Below are 27,858 nucleotides of genomic sequence, written 5' to 3'. Positions count from 1 at the left end.
TCATTTATAAGAAAAAAGGAGACAAAACGGAATTGAAGAATAATAGGCCTATCACAATGTTAAACACAGATTTAAAAATTTTAGCTAAAGTTTTAGCAAACAGATTAAAAGAGATAATGCCAGATATAATTGAAACTAACCAGGCTTACGGAGTTAAGGGGAGGGACATAGCGGATATCACAAACAGTATAAGAGATATAGTGGGATATAAAAGAAAAAGGAAAGAGCGCATATGTAATAAGTATGGACTTTGAGAAGGCTTTTGACAGAGTGGAACGGGGGTTTTTAATGGGAATTTTAAAACAATTTGGGTTTGGAGAGAATTTTATCAAATGGATTTCAGTTTTATACAGTGATATTTTAACAAAAGTAAAATGTAATGGTTTTTTAACGCAACCTTTTAAAGTTTTAAGATCAATCAGACAAGGATGTCCACTGTCCGCACAGTTATATTCTTTGGTGGCAGAACCTCTAGGGCTTTTAATAAAGAGAGACAAAGAGATAAAAGGGATACAATTTGAAGGAAGAAACAATTTTTCAATATGCAGATGATACGACAGTTGTGGTGGAAAATAGGGAAAGCATAAAAGAAGTGATGAGAAAAATTAAATGTTATTGCGGAGGCTCAGGGGCAAAAATAAATGAGGAAAAAACTATATATATGAAGTTTGGAAGGACAGAGAGTTTAACAGATGTTTTTAAATTTAAGGAAGTACAAGAGATGAAGATTTTAGGGGCAATTGTAGCAAAAAATGAGAAGGAAGCAATTGATAATATGTGGGAAGAGACATTGGGAGAAATGGAAAGAAGATTGATTTTTTGGAGAAATAGATTTTTAAGTTTGAAAGGGAAAATTTTAACTGTAAACAGTTTAATGTTATCAAAGATGTGGTATAAATTGCAAGTGATGTCATTACCAAACTGGGTTTTTAAGAGAATAAAAAGGATTGTTTTAGAATATTTATGGGATAAAAAGCCTTCAAGGGTAGCGTATTATACGCTCATAGGAAAACCGGAAGAGGGAGGGATGGGACTAGTGGATGTGGAACTGAAAATGAAAAGCATGAGGGTAAAAGTGGTAAAGAAGTACTTGGATGATAATAATAGAGCTGATTGGAAGGAATTGATGGTATTTTATTTAAATAAATGTGGGAATTTTAATCTGGGGGAAAACATTTTATGGATGAAGATAAAAGCTGGGATGATGGAGGGAATTCCACAATTTTATAAAGAGGTTTTAAATGCTTGGAGGCTTTTTTTGACAGAGGTGGATTTTAATCCAGAGGGGAGGGAAATGATTTTAAATCAACCTTTGTTTTTAAATGACAAAATAAAGATAAATGAGCGTGATATATATTTTAAGAAATGGTTGCAAGCAGGCATTGTAAAAGTGAGGGATATTTTACGGGAGTGGAAGGAGGGATTTTTACCACTACAAGTGATAAAGGATGCGATGGAGGAGGAAAAGAAAGACTGACATGTGATCAGTTTAAAAAAACGATATGAAGATGTTAAAAAAGCAATCCCAGGACAATGGTTAGAGGAGATCAACAATAATGATGGGAAAGAAAACAAAATGATGGTGTATCTAAAATGTAAAGACAAGAAGGTGGATCTTAATATGGGAACTGTGAAAATGTTTTATGAGTTTTTTAGAAGCAGAATTTTTTTTTAAAAACCAGGGGCTAATGAGGTTTGGTTCAGGAATTTGAGGGGAATTGAAGAAAAAGATATCTGGAAAAACAGAGCATGGAGTTGGTTAGATGTAGATTTGGAATGTTTGGATTATTTTATTAGACAAAATGTGATATATACTGAAATGAGATTGTGTATAATGAAAAAAGAAAGTAATGCACAATGTAAAGTATGTAAGAAGGAAGATGAAGGGATTTTACACTTGTTTTTATATTGTGAAAAGCTTAATTTTTTTGTTAATGAACTGAAAGAATTTATAAAAGAATTAAGAGGAAAAGAAGTGGATGCTGAATGGGATACATGTTTTATGTTGGGAATAGCAGAGAAAAATGTAAATAAGAAGCTTGTGAATTTGTGCTTACTTCTGGCGAAGAAAGCAATATGGAAAAGAAGGAACATAGCAAAAAACAGAGATGTTGTTTTAAATCTATGGGGGATTTTTAAACCGATGGTAGATGATTATGTGGAAATATTGTACAATTATTTTAAAATGGAGAGCAAAATGGGGGAATTTTATGGAATTTTTAACAAAGATGTCATGTGTGTTTTTAAATAAAAAAACTTTTACTTGCCAGAGGATTGAACAAGATGGAAATGTAATGTTTGTTTTAAAAAGTATAATGATGTGTTTTATGTAAATCAATGATTGTAAATTGTTGGAATTTATAATAAAAAAATAGATAAAAAAAGCACGCCCGATCTCGTCTGATCTCGGAAGCTAAGCAGGGTCGGGCCTGGTCACTGAGCTTCTTCAAAAAGCTGGACATAGTCTCTTTGTTTCTTCAAACAGCCTGAAATGGTCTCTGAGTTTCTTCAGAAACCCTGAAAGTGTCTCTTCATTTTTTCTTCAAAAAGCCCGATTTTGGCAGCAGTTTTCGCTTACGGCCATACCACCTTGAGCACGCCCGATCTCGTCTGATCTCGGAAGCTAAGCAGGGTGGGGCCTGGTTAGTACTTGGATGGGAGACCGCCTGGGAATACCAGGTGCTGTAAGCTTTTTAGTTTACTTCACTAATGTTCTAACCTTTTAAATAGGCCGATTTTGGCAGCAGTTTTCGCTTACGGCCATACCACCTTGAGCACGCCCGATCTCGTCTGATCTCGGAAGCTAAGCAGGGTCGGGCCTGGGTAGTACTTGGATGGGAGACCGCCTGGGAATACCAGGTGCTGTAAGCTTTTTAGTTTACTTCACTAATGTTCTAACCTTTTAAATAGGCCGATTTTGGCAGCAGTTTTCGCTTACGGCCATACCACCTTGAGCACGCCCGATCTCGTCTGATCTCGGAAGCTAAGCAGGGTCGGGCCTGGTTAGTACTTGGATGGGAGACCGCCTGGGAATACCAGGTGCTGTAAGCTTTTTAGTTTACTTCACTAATGTTCTAACCTTTTAAATAGGCCGATTTTGGCAGCAGTTTTCGCTTACGGCCATACCACCTTGAGCACGCTAGAGGGAGCTAGTGAGCAACAGGAAGTGACGTGGCTGTAGTTGGGAGAGGAAGGCTCTCCTCCATTTTGTTTTGTTCATTTTTTTTGTTTGATTGTTCGTTTATTTGTTTTCGTTTATTTGTTTTTTTGTTTTTTTATTTTTTTGGGAAAACCACCTAACAGCAGCATATCGCTGTCTGGAGGGTGGTTGATCTTTTTTTTTACACAATGGACGGATTATCTGGTATCGACTCGGAAACTGGCTGGAGAGACACGAATGGCAAACGACACTGGACTGGCTGGAGGAACACGCACGGCAAACGACACTGGACTGGAGAAGCGACAAGGAGCTGGAAATGGAAAGGAACAAGGAGCAAGGAAAAGATTTGGTGAAAGAAAATATTTAAAGGAGGCAACAGTGATCGTGAGTACGGAGAATGTGAGTGGAGTGAGAGCGGAGGATATAATCAAAGCAATTTCGGAACAAATCGGAAGTGGAAAGGTGTTGGCTGTAAGACCCAGACAAGGCAAAGAATATGAACTGACACTGGAACAGGAAGAAATGTGCGACATTTTAATCGATGGATTGACAATAAAGGGAGTGGACTGTGAAGTAAAGAAACTGCAAAATAAAGATTACGTTGTTTCCTTCATGCACCTGCCTGTCTACCTGGAGGATAATGACATTTTGGACAAATTGGAAGGTTGGGGGGTTTCCCCCATATCTAAAATCAAAAGAAGGTGTTATCCGGGCACTGACGTAGAAGACGGCACCAGGTTTGTGAAGGTGAGGTTCCCCAGAGAAGTGGCATCACTCCCTTATAGCACAAAGCTGGAAACAGCAGAAGGGCCACAGTACTTTAGGGTGATGCACAGCAACCAGGTGAAGACCTGTCGGCTGTGTATGAGCCCAGGACATCTAATGAAAGATTGCCCAGACTTTAAGTGCTATAAGTGTGAGGAAAGGGGACATTTTGCACGAGACTGCAATGCTGTCAGGTGCCCGGATTGCCAAGAAATTTTAAATAAATGTGAATGCGGGATGGAGCGAGAGGTAGGAGGAAGGGAAGAACAGGTGGACAGACAGGTGCATGAAGGAAACAACGAGGAAGAAGGACATTGTGAAGAAAGACAGGAAGAGGAAGAATCGCAACCAACGGAGGCAGAGGAAGGAACAAATAACAGACAGGAAGGAGAAGGAGAAAAAGAAAGTGAAAAGGATGATGAACAGATAAGAAAAGAGGACACTCAAGTGACACCAATGGACATATCTTCAAGTGATGGACAAAAAGGAGAAGAACAAGATAAAGAAACTGACAGCGAAGGAGAAATAAGAATGGAGGACGAGAAGGAAAAAGGGGAGAGAGGACAAGTACGAAGAAGATCGCTACAGGTAAAGCCAAATATAGAAACTGCAAGGAAAAAAGTGAAATGTTCAAATAGGTTTGAGGCGTTAAAGGATCTGGAGGAGAAAGACTGAGAATGATGGGTTTTAGATATTTATTCCTTTTCTTTTTAATGGTTTTAAGTGTTGTGACTTTTAATGCGAGAGGACTTTTGGACTTGAAGAAATTTGAAAATGTAAAAGAAATATGTAAAAAAGAAGACATTATTGTGCTACAAGAAACAAACTGGAGAGAAAATGTGATGAATGATTACAAAAAGAGATGGGAAGGAGGAATTTTATACAATAACGGAGATGGGAGGTTTGGGAGAGGTGTTGCTTTTTTAATGAAGGATGATGTTTTTAAAGCAAGTAAAATTATATACAAAGATACAATGGGGAAATGTATGGTGGTTGAGACAAAACATGAAGGAAGAGAATTGATTTTAGTAAATGTACATGCACCAACTGAGGAGAAGGAAAAGAAAGAGTTTTTTAAGGTTTTAAGAAAAATTCTAAAGAAGTATAAGGAAATAATAATGATGGGGGATTTTAACACGGTTTTTAGTAAACAAGACATGGCAGAAGGAATGGTTTTTAAAACTGATACAGGGAGAAAAGAATTAAAAGCATTAATGGCAGAAAATAATATGATAGATGTATGGAGAGAAAGAAATGAAAGGAAAAACGAATTTTCAAGGAGACAAATAGTAGGGCAGTTTGTGTGCCAAACAAGAATCGACTTTATTTTATGTACGAGGAATGTGGAGAATTTTATCGAAAATATTAAGTATGAATACACAAGTTTTAGCGATCACAAGTTTTTATTTTTTAAAATGGACTGGAATAAAGTGCAAAGAGGGCCAGGAATATGGGTTTTAAATACAAAAATTTTAGAAAATGAAGACTATGTTTTAAAGGCTAAAGAAATTATAGAAAAAGAAAAGGAAAATGAAATGTATGAAGAAGATAAGAGAATATGGTGGGAGAACGTAAAGTTTTTAATAAAAAAATTCTCGATTAAGTACTGTAGTATAATACGCAAATGCAAAAGATACAAAGAAAAAGAAATAAAGGAAAGTTTGGAAGTGGAATTGAATAAAGAAAATAAAGATATACAAAAGATAAAGGAAATGGAGGAAAAATTGAAAGAAATAGAGGAAAAAGAATATGAGGGGGCGAGGTTAAGAAGCAAAGCTAAATATACGGTAGAGGGAGAAAAATGCACAAAGTTCTTTTTTGATTTGGAAAAAAAGAAAGGGAAAGCTGAAACGATAAAAGAGATTAGAGGGGAAAATGGGGAAATTGTAGAAGGGAATGAAAAGATTTTAGAAGAAATAAGGACTTTTTATGAAGATCTTTTTAGTACAAGGGGTGTAGAAGAAAACGAAAAAAGGGAATTGTTGAATCAGATAAAAGCAAAAATTAGCGAGGAAGATAAAAAAGAATGCGATCAAACAATCAGAGAAGAAGAGATAGAAAGAGCAATACAGCAGCTGAATAAAAAGAAAAGTCCAGGAATGGATGGTTTGGGAAGTGAATTTTATATATGTTTTAAAGAGATTTTAACAAAGATTTTAAATGGAGTTTTTAAAGAAATTTTTTAAAAAGAAGTAGTCAATGAGAGAATGGGTATGGGGATAACAAAACTGATATATAAAAAGAAAGGAGAAAAAGTAGATTTGAAAAATTACATGCCGATCACGATGCTGAACACAGATTTTAAGATTTTAGCAAAGGTTTTAGCAAACAGATTAAAGGAAGTAATACCAAGTATAATTGAAACAAACCAAGCATACGGAGTAAAAGGAAGGGATATAGCGGACATTACAATGAGCATAAGAGACACAATATGGTACATGAAAGAAAAAAAGGAAGATGGTTACGTAATTAGTCTAGATTTTGAAAAAGCTTTTGATAGGGTTGAACACGGGTATTTATATGATGTTTTAAAGAAGTTTGGTTTTGGGGGGGATTTTATCAAATGGATTAAGATTTTATATAAGGGCGCTTTAACAAGAATAAAATGTAATGGGTTTTTAACAGAATGTTTTAAAATTACAAGATCAATAAGACAGGGATGTCCGCTTTCAGCGTTATTATATTCACTTGTATCGGAACCGTTAGGATTAGCAATAAAACAAAAAGAGGAAATAATTGGAATTGAAATTGAGGAAAACAAAGCTGAAGGGAAGGTTTTTCAATATGCTGATGACACAACGATCATAGTAAAAGGAAAGGAGAGCGTTAAAGTAGTTATGAAGATTGTAGAAGAATATTGTAAAGGATCTGGGAGTAAAGTAAATGAAGATAAGACAGTATATATGAGATTTGGTAAAGCAATGGTTTTAAGGGATGTTTTTAATTTCAAGGAAGTGGAAGAAATTAGGATTTTAGGAATTTTAATGGGGAAAAATGAGAGGAAAGTAAGAGATGAAATATGGGAGCAACTAGTAACAGACATAGAGAGAAGGTTAAATTTTTGGAAATTGAGAACATTAAACTTGAAAGGGAAGGTTTTAATATTGAATGTTTTAATGGTTTCTAGGTTATGGTATGTTTTATATGTGTCGGAGATGCCATTGTGGACAGAAAAGAGATTGAAGAAATGTTTTCTTGACTTTTTATGGGAGGGGAAACCAGCAAGAATAGCTTTTAACACGATTTTAGGGGAAGTTGACAAGGGGGGTTTGGGTTTAATAGATGTGGAACAAAGAAAAAATAGTTTAAGAGTGAAAATAGTGAAGAAATACCTACAAGATGAGGGCAAACCAGAGTGGAAAAAGACGATGAAATATTTTTTAAACAAATGTGGGAATTTTAACATGGGGGATGGAATTTTATGGATGAAAACGAAGATTTGGATGACAGAACGATTACCAGAGTTTTATAGAGAAATTTTTAGTGCCTGGGAGAAATTTTTAGCCAAAGTAGAATATGATCCACATGGGAGAGAAAACATTTTAAATCAACCTCTTTTTTTAAACAAAAACATTTTAAAACAAGAGAAAGAAATGTTTTTAAAGAAATGGATGGAAGTGGGGATAACGAGAGTGAGAGACGTTTTATATGAATTCAAAGAAGGGTTTTTACCGACACAATTTATTGTGGATGCAATGGAGGAAGCAAAAGAGGATTACAGTGAACAAGAAATAATAAACAAATATGAAATAATTAAAAGTGCAATACCCGAAGAGTGGATTAAAAGAATAGAAAGTATGGAAGGAGAGCCAAAAGAGAAAGGTATTTATGTGAAATTAGGGGAAAAACTGTATGATTTTAAGGAATGTACTGTGAAAATGATTTATTGTTCTTTTAGAGATTGTGTTTTTAACCCTCTGGGGACCAGAGTGTTTTTGGGGCCCTTGGGATGTTTTGACATGCACTGACATTTGTGCTTTTTTCAGTTATTTATAAACATGTTAATGGCAAAGGTGTAAATTCACTCTATATAGCACAAACTTGGCTACCATGATGAGTGAGCAACATGTATGTACATGTTTGTATTTTTAATAGAATAATGTTTATGCGTGGTTATTGAAAAAAATAAAAATGAAAGTTGCTGAAATAAGACCACAAAACACATATTGATTATTTCTTCACAAGACTTTTGAAAATTGTATCACATAGCCTAGAATATTTGCTCCAAAACTATGTGAGAATCATCCTGACTACTCATTCAGATAAGTCAATAAAGTCTTTTACATTTTTAATGACGTGTTTTGTTTGAGAAAGCTTTATGCAGGAGGCGTGGTCTCTCATTAATATGTGTGGAATTTCACACCTGAGAAAGACAAAGACCCTCCCCATAATGGCCCTATTAGGTGCTATCAGGCCATATCATTACAGGAGCCTTGCACAAAGAATGAGGAGATTTAAAAAAGAATGGCTTTTAGATTGTTTGGATTTATATAAGGAAAATACAGGGTGCATACGTCTGGACACTTCTATCACACACCCTTCACCATATAGACATGGTTTTATTTCAGTTCAAAGTTCAAAGTTAGAGTTGGAAACATCTTGAAAAGAAAATTGTCTTTCTCCATAAATGTCTTAGTTTGATCATACATATTTCAAAGTTGAGGATTCATTATTTTGATATAGCTTGAACAAACACTATAACATCTTAGTTGATTAGTTTATTGACAAAACATACTATATATTTAACATATGAGCAGAAACTCCTAAAAAAAGCTTATTTGATGTCTATTTTAGAGTAAAAACTTTATCCAAAACGAGTCAACGAAATGTTATTTAGTCTGTAACAGTGCGTATCTGTGCGTTCATTCATTCATTCACACACACACACACACACACACACACACACACACACAAACATGATTCACATTTAACAGTACGCTATTTTTCCGTTTACAGACACTAACGTTATTCTATATCGCGATTAGAACAAAGCACTTGCAAAAAACACTTACTTCTCAGCTGAATCTGTTCATCCTCGCAGTGAAAATAAACCCAGTGGTAAATGTCCCAGGATTGTTCCTCATATAGCCGCGCAAGACGACAGTAGATTAATCTGACTAAAAAATAATGTGTGTTTTCAGAGTTTATGGGCGTTAACGCGTCTCAATGTGTTGCTTCACATATTTGCGTTTGAATAGCGCGTGCTCTCCGTGGGCGTGTCACATTACCAGTGATAATCAGCTGAGAGAACGATAATGAGACGGGCTGACACGTCTCTCTTTTTATATAGATGACATAAACGGAGAATATTAATTTTAGTTTTGAATCGGATCATTTAAAAGTACAAACTCAAACGATTTAAAAGATATATTGCTTATGGCTGGGTGAATAGTATTAGCTGAGTTGTGTTGAAGATTAGAGACGTGCTCCAGAAAAAAAGTTCACGGTGACTGAGAGGCAGAACGCACACCCTGTTTATTTTCTTTATTTTACAAAAGCACAATATTTTATTTCGATTGTATGTGGGCACATAAAAAAGTAGACATTTAACAGATTATTTTCTCATATTTCTTAACTCTATATGAACAGAAATGATGGTAGTACTTTAAGTCTATTTTTCTGCTATGTGAAAAAAAACGACCAAAACGCGCCCGCGCGTTTCTGGTCCCCAGAGGGTTAAAGAGCCAATTGCAAATGGATACTGGGTGCAGAAATTCAAAGATTTTAAAAAAGAGTGTATATGGAGAAACATGAGGGGGAGCAGGGTTCCTGCACACTTTTGAAAGTCAAATTTAAGGCTTTTTAAGACCTTTTTAAGACCTTAAGAAATCAAAATTAATACCGTACATTAGGGCTGTGCAGTATTGACAAATATATCTTGATATTTTTAACGTTTTGTTGATAATAACTAGATGATATTTTACTGATTGTGTTTTTGTGCTGGTGCCATGGCTGGTTTAGGTCTGTTGTTGACAGCTGACTCACGAAGATATTCATATTTTTCATATTCTATGCAGTGGTCGGTTCACAGCAGTGACAGAAATTAATATTTTGATTAAGGGGCAATATTTGCCACCTTAAATTGATTTTTTCAGGGGCATTTTCACCTATATATGGACATTTTTTCTAAACTTATTTAGAGTTATGCATCACCTTTAATGTCAAATACTATCATTCAAATTAAATTATACAGTAATTATACAATAATACTTAATTATATAATAATCATACAGTACCACTGTTACCAGTCAAATTAAATCATTTAATCAAAATCCATCTTTGCAGTGCAGAGGTGACAGAAGCTGCATCAGAAGTGGCATTAATATATTTACACTCCATTTACAACTGCATAAATAAAGCTATGAGATATATATTTTTAAATCAATATTCAATATTTAAATATGAAATGATTTCTAATTTTAACATTTTATTTAAAGGGTACTTTAAATATGAAACCGCAGCGGCAAATCAGTCTTAATAAGTGAGTTGAGGGAGTCATTCATTCAACCGATTCGTTCAAACGGCTGATTCATTCGGGAAAGAAGCAAGTGATTCGTTCAAAACGCGGATTTCAGTCAAGAAATCATCGCTGTCGGTTGCATTGAGACTCTGCTACGGTTTCATTTTGAAATGATAGTGGGCGAAATAAAGGGAAAACAAACAATATTGTGTCTAAAAAGTAGTTTCAATGTTAACTTATTTATATTATACAACTGTTAAATTAACAATATCACACTTGGAATCGTGCACGGGACAACGGCACTCTTTCTGATGTGATATTCTAATATAAGAACATAATATGATATAAATATAAGACAAAAACTAATTTGGGGACATAACAGTTAACCGTTACACTGCACACATCACGCAGTGAAAGCACGAGACAAATGCGATGTCAGCTCGCAGTGCCTCGTACATTGTTAAAACAATGATTACAATATCATAATAGACAATACACATCGCACACCATACGCACATAAAGAATGAACTTACAACTGAACTGACATTTACGACCTCTCTTCTCTTTCTCTCCTCTCGCGTGCAGGAGACAGTTATGCTGCCGCGACTCGCGAGTGACGCGAAATGTCACGTGAACTAGCAAATCCACAAAGATAGAATAATAAATAAATAAAAATACGTACGCTAATTAGATAGTTTTAATTTGGAAAGCTTTTATATATGTCTAAGTCAAAGTGTCATCTAAAATTTAAGACCTTTCATAAGTAAAAATAAGACTTTATAAGACTTTTTATGGTCTTAAATTTTAAAAATCTAATTTAAGACTTTTTAAGACTTTTTAAGGATCCGCGGGAACCCTGGGGGAGGTGTGTAGAGACAAAATTGGAATGTTTGGAGTATTTTATAAGGCATAAAGTGGTTTTTACTGACGCAATTTTAAATAAAATTGGAATGGAGCAAAACGCACTGTGTAAAGTGTGCCAGGAAAAGGAAGAGTGGATTTTACATATATTTTTATATTGTAAAGAATTGGATGAATTTTTAAAGAAACGTAAATGTTTAATTAAAGATGTGACTGATGAGTGGGATGAAAATGGAATGGAATGGAACAGAGTGGTGATGTTTGGTTGGGAAAAGAAGTGTCAAAGCAAGAGTTTTATAAATCTGTGTGTAATGCTAATGAAAAGTGCAATATGGGAGAGAAGAATTATAGCTAAAAAGGAAAAAATTGTGTTGGATGTTTGGACTGTGTTTAAAAGGAAAACGGAATTATATTTTGAAAGATTGTATGTGTATTTTAGAGGTGAAAAGATGTTGGATGTTTTTTATGATGTTTTTACCCCAAAAGTTCGTTGTGTTTTAAAAGATTTAATGTGGAAGCTGCTGGGAACCGAAGGAGATTTTTAAATTATGTATGTAAATGGAAGACATGTGATGAAGAGATGTTTGTATAATAACAACTGTATTTTTATTGTATTTAATTGTATTGTATTTTATTGATTGAAATTTCTTAATAAAAAAAAAAAAAAAAAAAGCACGCCCGATCTCGTCTGATCTCGGAAGCTAAGCAGGGTCGGGCCTGGTTAGTACTTGGATGGGAGACCGCCTGGGAATACCAGGTGCTGTAAGCTTTTTAGTTTACTTCACTAATGTTCTAACCTTTTAAATAGGCCGATTTTGGCAGCAGTTTTCGCTTACGGCCATACCACCTTGAGCACGCCCGATCTCGTCTGATCTCGGAAGCTAAGCAGGGTCAGGCCTGGTTAGTACTTGGATGGGAGACCGCCTGGGAATACCAGGTGCTGTAAGCTTTTTAGTTTACTTCACTAATGTTCTAACCTTTTAAATAGGCCGATTTTGGCAGCAGTTTTCGCTTACGGCCATACCACCTTGAGCACGCCCGATCTCGTCTGATCTCGGAAGCTAAGCAGGGTCGGGCCTGGTTAGTACTTGGATGGGAGACCGCCTGGGAATACCAGGTGCTGTAAGCTTTTTAGTTTTCTTCACTAATGTTCTAACCTTTTAAATAGGCCGATTTTGGCAGCAGTTTTCGCTTACGGCCATACCACCTTGAGCACGCCCGATCTCGTCTGATCTCGGAAGCTAAGCAGGGTCGGGCCTGGTTAGTACTTGGATGGGAGACCGCCTGGGAATACCAGGTGCTGTAAGCTTTTTAGTTTACTTCACTAATGTTCTAACCTTTTAAATAGGCCGATTTTGGCAGCAGTTTTCGCTTACGGCCATACCACCTTGAGGGCGCCATAGAGCATTCAGGAAGTGAGTTGGCAGTTTGTAGTGAGTAGTAGGTGAGACAGGCTCACCAATTTTCCGTTTTTTATTTCAATTTTGTTTTGTTTTTTCAGTTAGGAAAGTTTTTTTTTTTGAGAGGGTTTTTCGTATTATTATTTTTTTATAATAAAAAATTCTTTGTTCTTTGTCCGTTAAATCCATATTTTTTGTTGTCTTAAACCCCAAACAGTAAAAAACTGTTTGGGGTTTAAGACAACAAAAAATATGGATTTAACGGACAAAGAACACGGACTGGTAAAACGACATGATATGGGATATACGGAACCAGGATATGTTGCAGACATGACTGAAAGGAATATAAATGAAGGAAATGGAGAAAACAATAAGGAAACATGGGCGATGGTGGTTTCAAGGAGAAATCAAGAAGGAAAATCAAATGGACAAAAACGGAAAGAAGATCTACAAATAACTGAAGGAATGGGAATTGAGAAAGAAGTTGGAGAAAAAAGACATGATCTATCTCAAAGACAACAAATGATAAAGAGAGTAAGTAATCAAGCAAGGTATCAGAGGGAATATAAGAAAGAAGCAACATTAACAATGACTGTTAAAGATTTAGACAACATAACAATAATAATGATAATTAAAGCAGTTGAAGACAAAGTTGGAATTGGAAAGCTGATTGGACTAAGAAGAAAGAGTAATAATGAGTTTGAAATGACTTTGGGAAGTGAGATGGACTGTGATTTGCTGTTGAATGGAATAATGATTAACGGACAAGAATGCGAGATGAGGAAACTGTGTGCAGCAGAAAGAATGGTATCCTTCTTGAGTCTGCCCAGCTACATAGAGGATGATGAAATCAGTCAAAAACTGATCAATTGGGGTGTAACTCCCATTCTGCCTCTAAGACGGAGATACCATCCAGGGAAAACGGTGGCGGACGGAACACGGTTCCTGAGAGTAAAGTTTACACAAGAGGTGACTTCTTTGCCATATAATACAAGTTTCATGACTGAAGAAGGAGTGCAGTACTTCAGAGTTATCCATGATAATCAAGTGAAGACATGCAGGATCTGTGCAAGTCCGGAACATGAAAAAAAGGACTGCCCTCAATTCCTATGCAGAAACTGTCTTGCGCAGGGGCATTATGCGCGGGAGTGTAAAGTCCCGCGGTGCCAAGGCTGCCAGAAGACAATGTTAAGATGCAGATGTGAGAGAAACGACGAGGAAAATGAAGATACAGGAATGGAAATACAAGAGGTGATGGGAGTTACAACAATTGAGAGTTTAAATGATTCACAAAGGCAGACTCAAGGACAGGAAGATAAACAAGATGAAGAGGAAGAGGAGAACACTAAAATAGATGAGAATGAAGAAAAGAATGAGGATGGAGAACAAGGAATGGAGATGGGAATAGAAGCGAAAAAAGAGGATGTAAACTTGATTGATTTTTCTAAGGAACAGGACGATGTGGACACTAATGGACTGGACTATGGAAAAGGACAAGGAAAGGAAAAAGCGGAGGAGAAGGGAATAAAGATACTGACTGAGGTAAGAGGAGCAGACAATGGAGGGGGAATTCGTGGAATGGAAAACAAAGGAAAAGAGAGACTGAATAGAGGTGTTAAAGCAAAAAAAGGGGGCCTAGACATTCAACAGGTTCTTAAAAAGCAGAAGATAAGAAGAGGAGAGCTAAAGGAAAGGCTGGAGAGGAGGAAAAAATAATGAAACGGTTTGAATGGTGGTTTTTTGCCTATTCAATCTTTTCTTTGATGGGCTCCATAAGTATTATATCACTGAACGCTAGAGGATTATCCAAATGTCAAAAGTTTGAAAGATTAATGTGTCTGACCAAACAATGTGATGTGATATGTTTACAAGAAACGAAATGGGAAGATAAAATAAGTGATGAAATAAGAAAATTATGGAACGGAGAAATATATAGTAATTGTGATATGGAAAGAAAGAGAGGGGTAGCAATTTTAATAAGAAAAGGGATTTTTGAAGAAGTACATTTAGATTATAAAGATACAAATGGAAGAACAATAATTGTTAATTTTTTGTGTAATGGAAAAGAAATGAAAGTGTGTAACATACATGCACCAAATGATGAAAGAGAAAAATTTAAATTTTATAAGGATATGAATGAGTTAATAGGGAAACATGAAAACATTATAGTGTTAGGTGACTTTAATACTGTAATACAGAGAATTGATGTAGATGATTCAATGGGATTTAGAAGAGATAGAGGGAGGAATGAAATACACAATATAATGGAGAAATATAATATGGTGGATGTGTGGAGAGAGAGGAATGGTATGAAAAGAGAATATTCAAGAAGACAAATTGTGGACAGAGTTCTAAAGCAAAGTAGAATAGACTTATTTTTATGTAAGAAAAGGGAAGCTTTTTATGTCACAAAGGCTTCGTACAAAAATTATAGTGAGAGTGATCATGATTTTTTATGGATATCAATGAATTTTGACGAGGTTGATAAAGGACCGGGGGTGTGGGTACTAAATACAGAACTTCTAAAAAATGAAATATACAGAATGGAAATAGAAAGCATAATAATACATAGTGTTAATGATGAAATGTATGACATGGAAAAAGGGTATTGGTGGGATATTCTAAAAAATAGAATAAAACAATTCTCAGTGGATTATTCAAAAAAGTTGCAAAAAGCCAAAAAGGTGAAAGAAAATAAGATAAAAAAAGAGTGGGAAGAAGAAATGAGGAAAGTAAGTGAGAATGATGGGAATATTGATAAGATAATAGAATTACAGGAAGAATTAAAGAAAATAGAAGAAGAGAAGTGCAAAGGAGCAATAATAAGAAGTAGGGCAAAAGACATTGTAGAAGGAGAAAGAAGTACAAAATATTTTTATGATTTAGAAAAAACAAGACAGAGAGCGGATATAACAAAAAGTATTAAAACACAAGATGGGAGGATTGTAGAAGATAAAATAGGAATTTTGAAAGAAATCAGAGAATTCTATAAGGATTTATTTACTGAAAATGAGGTCGTTTTAGAAGAAGAAGATTTTTTACTGAGTAAAATACAGGTTAAAGTTAATCAGGGAGACAAGGAAATGTGTGAGAGTGAGATAACGGAATTAGAAATAGAAATGGCAATTGATCAATTGAAAAATGCTAAAAGTCCTGGAATAGATGGATTACCAGTTGAATTTTATAAGACGTTTAAAGCTGTTTTATGTCCAATTTTAAACGAAATATTTATAGATATTTTTAGAAAAGGGAATCTAACTAATAGTATGAAGAAAGGTATGGTGAAAATAATTTACAAGAGAAAAGGGGATAAGAGAGAACTGAAAAACTACAGACCACTAAGCATGCTGAATACAGATTACAAAATATTAGCCAAAATTTTAGCCAATCGACTGAAAATAGTAGTACCAAATATAATTACAACAAATCAAGCATATGCTGTTTTAAAAAGAGATATCACTGATGTCATTAACAATATTAGAGATATGATATGGTACATGAAGGAGGAGAAAGAAACAGGATATATAATAAGTGTGGATTTAGAAAAGGCTTTTGATAGAGTTGAACACAAATACTTGATGCATGTTATGGAGAGATTTGGGTTTGGGGAGATTTTTTTAAAATGGATAAAATGTCTATATACAGATATAAGTAGTTGTGTGAAAGTGAATGGTTTTTTAACTAAAGATTTTAAAATAACAAGATCAATCAGACAAGGGTGTCCTTTGTCAGCATTATTATATACAATAGTATCCAAAGCTTTAGGACTGGCAATAGAACAGGAAAAGAACATACAAGGAATACGCATAAAAGGAGAAGAATCAGAACAAAAAATATTTCAATATGCAGATGACACGACTTTGTTTGTAAAAGATATTAAAAGTATGGATAAAGCAATGGAAGTTTTAGAAAGTTATTGTAAAGGAACAGGGGCAAAAGTTAATAAAGAAAAAACCACATACATGAAAATTGGATTACCAAATGATTTACATAATAAAATGCAATTTAACCCTCTGGGGACCAGAGTGTTTTTGGGGCCCTTTGGATGTTTTGACATGCACTGACATTTGTGCTTTTTTCAGTTATTTATAAACATGTCAATGGCAAAGGTGTAAATTCACTCTATATATCACAAACGGGGCTACCATAATATGTGAGCAACATGTATGTACATATTTGTTTTTTTAAGAGAATAATGTTTATGCGTGGTTATTGAAAAAAATAAAAATGAAAGTTGCTGAAATAAAACCACAAAACACATACTAAATATGTGTCCACAAGACTTTTGACTAATGGATGTTGTCGCTTCGAGTTCTGGCTTCAAAATGATGTGAAAATCATCCTGCCTGATCGTTCACATAACACAATAACATTCATTTATACTTTGTATGACAGTTTTTTGGTCAGAAGAGGTTTATGCGTGGGAGTGGTAATGGCCTATCAATATTAATGAGCTTCAGACCAGGGGTGTGACAGACACTCTCCCAATGGCTAATGGCCCATCAAGTGAGGCAGCCTGAACAAAGAATGAGAGGAGATTCAAAGGTTTTCAATCTGTTTTATTGTAATTACTCTATGTGGAGAAACTAAATGTTCTAAATTTGCTCTAAGCAAATCAAATGTGAGTAAAATAAATAAATAATCAGTCGGCTATAAACAAAGCAATTGTGAGCGATAAATAAACAAAACTAAAGGCAGGTATCTCACAGTAAATGCATATACCCCATTGATGCGGGCTCTAAGCAAATCAAATGTGAGTAAAATAAACAAAACTAAAGACAGGTATCTCACAGTAAATGCTTATGCCCCATTGATGCGGGCTCTAAGCAAATCAAATGTGAGTAAAATAACAAAAGTAAAGGCAGATCGCTATCCTCGCAGACCACGCCTGTCATTACTTACTTACTTGTCATTTTCAATTGTTCTCAAAACTGAGCGACACCGGTTGCGTGCCCTCCTCCCAGTGTGAGTTGCAGGTGAAGGTGAGAGTGATGCTACCACATTCCTATAAAAATAATAATATTAATAAAGGTTTAACAAAGTACTATGCCAGCACATGCATAACTGATGGACAATCAGCATGTTGATAAAATAACAAAAAATAAGCTTTTATATTAACATTACCAATCACTAATTGTAATATTAGCATGCATAACAACAACACAATTTTTGCAAAGCCACACAGGCACATATGCATATTGTATCGTCACTAAGTAGGCCTATATAAACAAAATTGAACTAACATCTGTAAAATAGTGGGTATATGTACTTACTCTTTCTGATTTCCGTCTGTGTTGTTGCGTGCCCTCCTAGTGCGAGTTCCAGTTGATGGTGAGAGTGAGCAAGCTACATTCCTTTCAAAAAAAGTTGAAAACTTATTATCATAATTTACAGAGTAGGCCTACTATTCCAGCACATGTATAACTGATAGGCATTAGCATGCTGATAAAACATATGTAACATTATCAACCAACCTCCAAATATAAATAAATATATTATCACTAAGTAGCCTATATAAACAAAATTGAACTAACATCTGTAAAATAGTGGGTAAATATCTACTTACTCTTTCTGATTTTCGACTGTGTTGCGCGCCCTCCGAGTGGCAGGTGAAGGTAGTGATGCTGCAACTACATTCCTTTAAAAAAAGTTGAAAACTATTATTACATAAATATTTCAAAGTATAGTACCATTGGCCTATAGTATGAATAACTGATGTGAAAAATGGTAGACGCATGCTGTATATGCGTGTCAATGTGCCATTACCGGAGATAGCACTAACATTAAACATTAACACATTTGCGCACTTCATCAACCGGGCATATTTACACATTTCAGCACATTTACAACAGATATTTGCGAGGCAATGCAAGCACACGCTTAGTTGATGATAATGAGGCAGCAGAAACACTATAGCCTAGTCAAAATATAATCTAAACATAGATAATATTTTTTAAATATCATTTTACATATCATACAGCATTTAGCCTATAGGCTAGACAATTTAAATGTAAGTAAAACCTGCCTATTAAGATATATTTTAAATTTCAATACTCTGAATAGGCCACTGGATGGCAAGTCTGGAAATAGTCCAACCAGTAAAATATGTACATGTTTATATAAAATAGCTTGTCAACTAATGTAAGTTCAACTAAAAGACTTACTCATCCGAAATTGTATCCATGGCTGGATCAAGTCGCTCTTCAAAATACAAACGCTCATCGTCGGAGTCCCGCTCTTCTTCTGAGGAAAATGTGAACTCTTCGTCACTGTCCAGGACGAGCTGAAGAGCTTCCGCGCCGGTGTATCGTGTCATCTTCCAAATGCGCAGGAAAGTGAGTGAATCTTATTATGAAACTTGCTGCTTTTAAGGCATTTGCCTGGGGGCGTTTCTATTTTGCAAATGGCCTCAACACATTATCTTATGAATAGCGCGCTCTGCGAGTGGGTGTGAACAAATTAACGATAATGAGCTGAGACAGGAGAAACTGTACTTCTCTTTAGTTTTATACAGTTTACATTGCAGGAGAATATTTGTTTTAAATGTGAATTGTTTTATTTAAAAGTAGAAATTTAAAGCGTTCTTTAGAGGTATGTTTCATGTTTGTGTGATAAGTATTAGCGGAGTTTCCGTTAATTTTCCAGACATGTTTCAGAAAGATTTTTGCGGAGACAGAGTGAGCTGAAAGCGCACCCTGTTTATTTTATTTATTTTAAAAAAAACACACGGTTTTGATGTTAATGTGAGTGTACACAAAAAAAGAAGACCCTCTATAGTTTATAATCATGTATTGATTTTATTTATATGACCATAAATGACGGAGTATTTTAAGTCTATGTTGCTGCTATGTGAAAAAAAAACAGCAAAACGCGCGGGCGCGTTTCTGGTCCCCAGAGGGTTAAGGAAGAGAAGAAGAATATGAAAATTGTAGGTATAAGGGTTGGAGAAAATGAAAATGAAATAAGGGAAGTGGTATGGGAGGAGGTTTTAAAAGGAATGGAAAAGAGATTAAATTTCTGGAAATTAAGAGGTTTATTTTTAAAAGGGAAGGTTTTAGTTATTAATTCTTTATTTTTATCAAAAATGTGGTATGTATTAGGTTCTGTGAGTTTGCCTATATGGGTGTATAAAAAAATTAAAGCTATTGTTTTAAAATTTTTATGGGAGGGGAAACCATCGAAAATTGCATATGACACTTTAATTGGAAAGGTGGAGGAAGGAGGGTTAGGACTAATAGATCCATTAATAAGAATGAAAAGTATAAGAATAAAAACTGTTAATAAATACTGGAAACATGGGAAATATGCGTGGAAGGGTGTAATGAACTATTTTTTAAATAAATGTGGAAAAATGGGAGATGATGTTTTATGGATGAAGCTAAAAGAAAACATGATGAACGGAATACCAGAGTTTTATAAAGAGGTTGTAAAAGCATGGGGTGATTTTAAAAAGCATGTTGTTTGTACGTCTTTTACCAGGGAAGAGATTCTAAGACAACCATTGTTTTTAAATAATCAAATTAAAAAGGGAGAGGAGACCATTTTTTATAAAAAATGGTTTTATGCGGGGATAAAGCAAATAAAGGACATATTGTATGAAGTGATACCTGGTTTTGTACCAGTGCAAGTAATAAGAGACGCAATTGTGGAAAATTATGAAAATGAAACTAAAACAGTCTTAGAAAAACAATACAAACAAATGAAAGAAGTAATACCGGAAGAATGGATAAATGTTTTAGAAGGTACGGAAGAAACAAAATGTAATGATGGAATGATGATTCATTTTAAAAGTAATGACAAACAACATGCTTTTAAAGATGGTATTTTAAAGATGTTTTATTCTTGTTTATGTAAAGATGTTTTTATCACACCAAGAGCAGAAGGATATTGGCAAAGATTATATCCAGGCATGGAAATTAAGAAAACATGGCAAAATCTAAGAGCTTGGTGGAAAAGCCCTATTTTAGAAAACTTTGATTATATTTTAAGGCATAATTGTTTACTAAGTGAAATGAGACTGTGTAAAATTGGGATGGCGAGTGATGCAAGATGAAGGTTTGCTACATCTTTTTTTTATATGCACAGGGTTAAAATGTTTTATAAAAAAAGTAAAAGAAATGTCAAGTAAATTGGGTGTAGAACAAAGATGTATTAATGAAGAATGGGAAACAATGTTGTTATTTGGTTTTAAAGGTAATGTTAAGAATGAGTGTTTTTTAAATCTGATATTAACCATTGCTAGATTTGTAATTTGGAGTAGAAGAAACATGGTCAAACAAAAGAAAACAAGAATACCTGTGTGCAAACTTTTTAAGGTAAAGATGTGTTTTATTTTAAATGTTTTATTTGATTATTGTAATATGAATCAAGAGAAAGATGTTTTTGTCAAAAAATTTGTAAATGATAACCCATTTATTGAAATGACATGGTTTCGTTTTAATGTTTTGTTGCCAGAATGTGATTCAGACTGTTTTTAAATGTATTAACATGTTTTAAATAGAAAAAAAAAAAAAGCAAAAAAAAAAAAAAAGCACGCCCGATCTCGTCTGATCTCGGAAGCTAAGCAGGGTCGGGCCTGGTTAGTACTTGAATGGGAGACCGCCTGGGAATACCAGGTGCTGTAAGCTTTTTAGTTTACTTCACTAATGTTCTAACCTTTTAAATAGGCCGATTTTGGCAGCAGTTTTCGCTTACGGCCATACCACCTTGAGCACGCCCGATCTCGTCTGATCTCGGAAGCTAAGCAGGGTCGGGCCTGGTTAGTACTTGGATGGGAGACCGCCTGGGAATACCAGGTGCTGTAAGCTTTTTAGTTTACTTCACTAATGTTCTAACCTTTTAAATAGGCCGATTTTGGCAGCAGTTTTCGCTTACGGCCATACCACCTTGAGCACGCCCGATAGTGGTACAGTCCAAGGATTGAGTTGGTGAAAGAGCTAAAGAAGTAATTCTGTGTTTAAAACTTGAAAACTACGTATTTTTTTGGTTATATTTAAGAATAATTTTGAGCATCAAAGGTAGAAGGTAATTTAAGTTGACAGTGTTCCCCCGACAGCTTTTGCTGTTAGGGGGACCAGCGTTTCCAAGTTGTTCTCTGCAATGGCGGCAGAAAGCATGGCAGCAAACAAAGAAATCAAAATGAAAGATGGACAAATGGCAAAAGGAAAGAATATTGGAAATGGCGACGAGAAAGGATATCATTCTAACAAACGGATGGGAGATGATCAACAAGAGAGAAGAAATAACAGAAGAGAGGTATGTGAAGAGCAGCGCACAGAGAAATATTCCAAAGAGCTGACTGTGGAAGTTGAGGTAGCAGGAGCTGCAAACATTTCCATGATGGATTTATTGAGAGAGGTGAAGAAGGTGTGTGGAGAAGTTGTTGGATGCAGAGTGAGAGGAGAAAGAGCTTATGAACTGACAATGAAAGATGAAGGGGCAAAGAAGAAACTAATGGACGGTGTAAGGGTGAAGGGGGCAATAGTACATGCCAGAAGCATTATAAATAATGAAATGGTTGTGTCATTTATTAACCTGCCAGTTTATCTTGAGGATGGGAAAATATTGGAAAAGCTGGAAGAGTGGGGGGTACAACCCCTGTCTGCAATCAAGCGCCAGGTGTGGCCGGGAACAAATATGGTGGATGGCACAAGATTTTTAAAAGTGAGATTTACAGATGAAGTGCGCTCACTGCCTTATTCGACCAGATTCGACACAATGAGAGGAGCGGAATACTTCCGTGTAATACATGATAGACAAGTACGTGTCTGTAGATTGTGCATAAAACCGGGACATTTGTTCAAGGAATGCCCAGAGTTCAAATGTTTTGCATGTGGAAAGGTGGGGCACTATGTGAGGGAGTGCGGAGAGCGGGGAGCAAGAGAAACGGGAGAGGAAGGGGAACAACAGGACGATGACGAGAGGAGGGAAGAGGATCAACAGGACGATGACGAGAGGAGGGAAGAGGATCAACCAGAGAACCAAAACATGGAGTGCGGAGATGGCGTCGAAGGTGCATATGGTGGAGGAGAGAGCGCTGATGGACAAGATAAAATGAAATGGGGATGGAGAGTTGAGACAACAAGCGAGGAGACTGATGATGAAGAAAGGATGGAAGAGGGAAAGAACGATGAGTACGGGGAGGAAGAAGAGGATGGCAAGCAAGCAACGCCTGGGAGGGAGAAGAAAGTAGAGCAAGAAGCAGTACCCCATGAGAATAAAAGTGGACAAGACCAAGAGACAGGTTTGCGAAATAGGCAGATGAATGCCCAAAGACAGAATGGCAAAAGAAAGGCGGAAAGAGACAAAGACGGAAATGAACAGATAAAGGAGCCGCGCTCTGGTACGTGAACTTTATGTGCTGATGGTATCAGATGTTTTGTTTAAGTCTTTTTATTTTTTATTTTTGTTGTTGTTGTATGATTACTGTTACTTCGGTAAATACAAATGGACTGAGGAATATGACTAAGTTGAAGGAGGTAAAATTCACTTACCGGAGTGATATTATTTGTATTCAAGAAACTAATTGGGATGAAGATAAAGTAAAAGAAGTAAGGGAAGTATGGAAGGGTGATATTTACTATAATAATGGTGCAAGAAATGCGAGCGGAGTAGCGGTGATGATTAAAAAAGATAAGATTGAAAATGTAAGGCAGGTGTACAGAGACCAGGTAGGTAGAATTTTAGTATTAGAGTTTGAATATAAAGGTATTGAATTTAGATTAATTAATATATATGTTCCCAATGTAGAATGTGATAAGAGATCTTGCATAGAAGAGCTAAGGGGGCTAATCCTGGGAAGGTGTATAATAGTGGGTGATTTTAATACCAAATGTAGTAGATTAGATGTCGGGAAAGGGGGGAGTTTCAGGTGGGAAAAGTCAAGAATAATGTTGATGGAAATGATGAAAGATAAAGGATTGATAGATGTATGGAGATATGAGAACCCAGAGAAGAGAGAGTTTACAAGGAGGCAGATGAAAGATGGAAAATTAAAACAGAGTAGGATTGATCTTGTGTTGGTACAAGGTGACACTATAAACTATATAGATGAAGTAAGACATCAGGCGAATCATTTTAGTGATCATGATGCTGTTAGATTTGGAGTTAAAGTAGGGAAAAGAGAAGTGAGCGGGGGGATGTGGATATTAAATGCAGGATACATTGGGGAGGAAGGGTATAGACAGCAGATAAAAGAATTGTTTGTTCAAGAAAACCAGTGGTTGGAAGAAAGTCTGAAGAGGGATAAATTAAATGATGAGATTGGAAAGAGATGGGAAGAGACGAAGGATAAAATAAAAACTTTAAGTATAAGGTATAGTAAAGGAAGGAAAAAAAATATGATGAAAGAAGAAAGGGAGCTCAGAGAGAAAGTAAGGATAGAGCTTAGTAAGGCTGATGATGAAGAAGGATATAGTATGGAAAAGTATGTAGAGGCGAAAATGCAGTTGGAGAGATATGAGAAGGAAAAATGCAGAGGGGCAATTTTAAGAAGCAAGGCGAAATATGCACTCGAAGGAGAGAAGTGCACGGGATATTTCCTAGGGTTGGAGAAAAGAAGGCAGAGTAAGACATACATCCATGAAATACATTCAAAAAAGAAAGAGATAATTACAGACTATGTGGAGATTTTAGAGAGGGTGCAAGAGTTTTACGGTGAGTTATATAAGAGAGGATGTGTAGATGAGGCAAGCATAGATGAAGTATTTAAGTGTGTTGAGAGTGAACTCGGAAAAGAAGATATGAGATGGTGTGATAGAGAGATAGAGGAAGAAGAAGTTATAGCTGCAATAGAAGGTTTAAAAAGCGGGAGAAGCCCTGGGAGTGATGGGATAGGGGCAGAATGGTATAAAGTTTACAAAAATGAAGTAGCACATATACTAGTAGAGGTATATAAGGAAATTGAAAGAAAGGAAGTAATCCAGGGTAAAATGGTAGAAGGAGTGATAACCTTGGTCTTTAAAAAAGGAAATAAATTAGATCTGGAAAATTATAGACCGATTAGTTTACTAAACACAGATTACAAGATACTCACCAAAATTCTAGTAAACAGGATGAAAAAAGTAATAGGAGATATAGTCCAGCCAACACAAAGCTACAGTATACCAGGAAGAGACATAGCTGATACGATCGCAACAATCAGAGATGTGATTGAGTATATGAAAAAAGATGGAAAAGGTGGGATAGTGGTGGGGATAGACTGGAATAAGGCATTCGATAGAGTTGAGCACAATTTTTTATTTAAGGTTCTAGAAAAGTTTGGTTTTGGGGAAAGAATGGTGGGATGGGTAAGGAGATTGTATTGTAGTGCCAGAAGTTGTATAAAAGTGAATGGCGTCTTAACTGACACATTTGAGGTGGGAAGATCAGTGCGACAAGGATGCCCCTTATCAGCGTTGTTATATGCTATCTCTGTAGAACCCTTGGCCTTATTAATTAAGGCAGATAAAACAATAAAAGGAATTGAGTTGCCATTTGGAGGGAAATGCGTAATAAACCAGTACGCCGATGATACGACAGTAACAGTAAGAGAGATAAGCAGTGTAAAGAAAGTCTTAGAGTTGGTGGAAAAGTATGGAATGGCATCTGGTGCGAAGATAAACAGAGATAAATCAGAAATAATGTACATAGGAGAAGTAGAAAGTACTGATGTAGGCTTGAGAGTGGAGGAAAAGTATATGAAGGTTTTAGGTATATATTTGGGGGTAGATTCTAATGACGCGAGAGATGTAACATGGACTGGGGTAATAAACAGGATAAGAACAGTCTGCACAGCATGGAGAGGGAGAAAACTGAGGTTAAAAGGGAAAATAATAGTGGTTAATAATCTCATGTTGTCTGTTTGTGTATATACAATGAGTGTAATTGAAATGCCTGAGTGGGTGATGAACGAGTTAAACAAAATTGTATGTGACTTTATATGGGAAGGGAAGGGAGTTAAAATTGCACAAAAAACATTGGTTGGGAGGAAAGGAGAGGGTGGATTAAAGCTGATTGATTTAAGAACAAAAAAGTGTGCAATAAGAATAAAAACTGTTAGAAAATATATGGAAAGAAGATGGGATTATGGTTGGAGGGAGTTTTTGAAGAAATATATCGATGACGTGGGGGGAATAGGAGAGTATGGGTGGTTTATGGGATTTAAGCAATCAATGACGGAAAGAATACCTGGTTTGTACAGAGAGGTGATAGAGGCATGGAGACAATTATTGCTGAAAATAGAGTATGAATGCACAGAGGTGCAAGAATTTATAAATTTGCCACTGTTTTTAAATGAGAAATTTAAACACAACGGTAGAACGATATATGAGCCCAAATTTATAGAGGCCGGAATAAGGCAAGTAAAGGACATCATATATGAAGTTATTCCGGGGTTCCTAAGAAAGAACTGCATATATGACTCAGTATGTGAGTTGGAAGGAATGGAAAGTAGAGAAAAGGTGAATAGAATATACGAAAGAATCAAAGCAAGTATGCCAGCAAAGTGGGTGAATATTATAGAGGGTAGTTGTGTAAAGAAAAAGCAACAAGATTTACCTGAGGTGTACATAATAAAAGGCGAGGAGAGATATAGTATAAAAAGCATAAGTGTGAAGAAAGTATATGACTTGTTAATAATAGATCAAATTAAGGAGCCAGCATCTGAAAAAGTTTGGAGTAGAGTATTTGAAGATAATGTAAAGATGGATGTAAAGAAAATTTGGTCAAATCTAGATATAAAATACAACACTATAGAATGCGAAAACAATGATTTCTTAATTAGGCACAATAGGATTTATACCAACATGGTATTAAATCAAATAAATAGAAATATCAATGCGATGTGTGATGTATGTAATGCTGATAATGAGAGTTTTCTGCATTATTTTCTAGAATGTGATGAACTAAAGGATTTTTTTGCTTTTTTAAAAAGTCTGTTAAAAAAGAACTGTTTTGATGAGGTGGATTTGGAAAAAGATTGGAAAAAAATATTTTTATTTGGAGTGTTTTTGAAAAAGAAGTCAAAAGACTTTTGGTTTATCAACTACGTGTTAAGCCATGCCAGGCTAGCGGTGGTGTACAGACGGAATTATGCACACTTTGAAGGAAGAAAAGTAAAAATTAAAGACTTGTTCAAAGCAATAGTGAAGAGAGATGTTGAAATGTGTTGTATATATGGAGAAACCGAGGTGAAGGACTTTTTTATAAACGGTAATAAGTTCATTAAAGAGGGAGAGAGAAAAGAGATTTTGTTCAATTGGTAAAAAATGTTGTGTTTAAAAGAGAGAATAATAATTATAATAATGTTTTGTGTGACAAATGATGTAAAAAATTTATTAGAAAATGTGTGAATTTCAATAAAAAGATAAAAAAAAAAGAGCACGCCCGATCTCGTCTGATCTCGGAAGCTAAGCAGGGTCGGGCCTGGTTAGTACTTGGATGGGAGACTGCCTGGGAATACCAGGTGCTGTAAGCTTTTTAGTTTACTTCACTAATGTTCTAACCTTTTAAATAGGCCGATTTTGGCAGCAGTTTTCGCTTACGGCCATACCACCTTGAGCACGCCCGATCTCGTCTGATCTCGGAAGCTAAGCAGGGTCGGGCCTGGTTAGTACTTGGATGGGAGACCGCCTGGGAATACCAGGTGCTGTAAGCTTTTTAGTTTACTTCACTAATGTTCTAACCTTTTAAATAGACCGATTTTGGCAGCAGTTTTCGCTTACGGCCATACCACCTTGAGCACGCCCGATCTCGTCTGATCTCGGAAGCTAAGCAGGGTCGGGCCTGGTTAGTACTTGGATGGGAGACCGCCTGGGAATACCAGGTGCTGTAAGCTTTTTTGTTTAAAAAAAAAAAAAAAAAAAAAGAGTCACTGAGCTTCTTCAAAAAGCTGGACATAGTCTCTTTGTTTCTTCAAACAGCCTGAAATGGTCTCTGAGCTTCTTCAGAAACCCTGAAAGTGTCTCTTAATTTTTTCTTCAAAAATCCCGATTTTGGCAGCAGTTTTCGCTTACGGCCATACCACCTTGAGGGCGCCAGAGAGTCGCTGGTTTAAGGAAGTGTTTGGCTGCAGTGGGTGAGGGAGGCTCACCATTTTGCTTTTTAATTTTTGTTTTGTTTAAAATACAGTTTTTGTTTGTAATTTGATTTCTTTTTTGAGTGAATCACTTCCCAGCAGCCAAGGCTGTCTGGGGAGTTTTCTTATTTTTTATATCTTTTTACAAAATGGACGG

The 27,858-nt window shown here is 35.7% G+C and overlaps 9 non-coding genes across 9 annotated transcripts; all 9 read left to right on the top strand.

The window, feature by feature from the left end:
* Positions 1-2,572: 2,572 nt before the first annotated feature.
* LOC130084555 (5S ribosomal RNA) lies at positions 2,573-2,691 on the top strand. The gene has a single exon (XR_008806985.1). It is a non-coding gene; the product is annotated as a 5S ribosomal RNA (ribosomal RNA).
* Positions 2,692-2,752: 61 nt separating this feature from the next.
* On the top strand, positions 2,753-2,871 carry LOC130084587 (5S ribosomal RNA). Its single transcript, XR_008807014.1, has one exon. It is a non-coding gene; the product is annotated as a 5S ribosomal RNA (ribosomal RNA).
* Positions 2,872-2,932: 61 nt separating this feature from the next.
* On the top strand, positions 2,933-3,051 carry LOC130084546 (5S ribosomal RNA). Its single transcript, XR_008806976.1, has one exon. It is a non-coding gene; the product is annotated as a 5S ribosomal RNA (ribosomal RNA).
* A 9,025-nt stretch (positions 3,052-12,076) lies between these two features.
* On the top strand, positions 12,077-12,195 carry LOC130084572 (5S ribosomal RNA). Its single transcript, XR_008807001.1, has one exon. It is a non-coding gene; the product is annotated as a 5S ribosomal RNA (ribosomal RNA).
* A 61-nt stretch (positions 12,196-12,256) lies between these two features.
* Positions 12,257-12,375, top strand: LOC130084534 (5S ribosomal RNA). The gene has a single exon (XR_008806965.1). It is a non-coding gene; the product is annotated as a 5S ribosomal RNA (ribosomal RNA).
* Positions 12,376-12,436: 61 nt separating this feature from the next.
* Positions 12,437-12,555, top strand: LOC130084522 (5S ribosomal RNA). The gene has a single exon (XR_008806954.1). It is a non-coding gene; the product is annotated as a 5S ribosomal RNA (ribosomal RNA).
* Positions 12,556-21,334: 8,779 nt separating this feature from the next.
* Positions 21,335-21,453, top strand: LOC130084622 (5S ribosomal RNA). Its single transcript, XR_008807047.1, has one exon. It is a non-coding gene; the product is annotated as a 5S ribosomal RNA (ribosomal RNA).
* Positions 21,454-27,162: 5,709 nt separating this feature from the next.
* LOC130084610 (5S ribosomal RNA) lies at positions 27,163-27,281 on the top strand. Its single transcript, XR_008807036.1, has one exon. It is a non-coding gene; the product is annotated as a 5S ribosomal RNA (ribosomal RNA).
* Positions 27,282-27,342: 61 nt separating this feature from the next.
* On the top strand, positions 27,343-27,461 carry LOC130084599 (5S ribosomal RNA). Its single transcript, XR_008807025.1, has one exon. It is a non-coding gene; the product is annotated as a 5S ribosomal RNA (ribosomal RNA).
* The last annotated feature ends 397 nt before the right edge of the window (positions 27,462-27,858 follow it).

This window comes from Rhinichthys klamathensis, unplaced genomic scaffold (genome assembly GCF_029890125.1).
Source record: "Rhinichthys klamathensis goyatoka isolate OS25496 unplaced genomic scaffold, OSU_Roscu_1.1 h1tg000065l_1, whole genome shotgun sequence".
In the NCBI taxonomy this organism is placed as follows: Eukaryota; Metazoa; Chordata; class Actinopteri; order Cypriniformes; family Leuciscidae; genus Rhinichthys; species Rhinichthys klamathensis.
The sequence above is the reverse complement of the archived record's forward strand: the minus strand, read 5'-3'. Positions and strand labels throughout refer to the sequence as shown.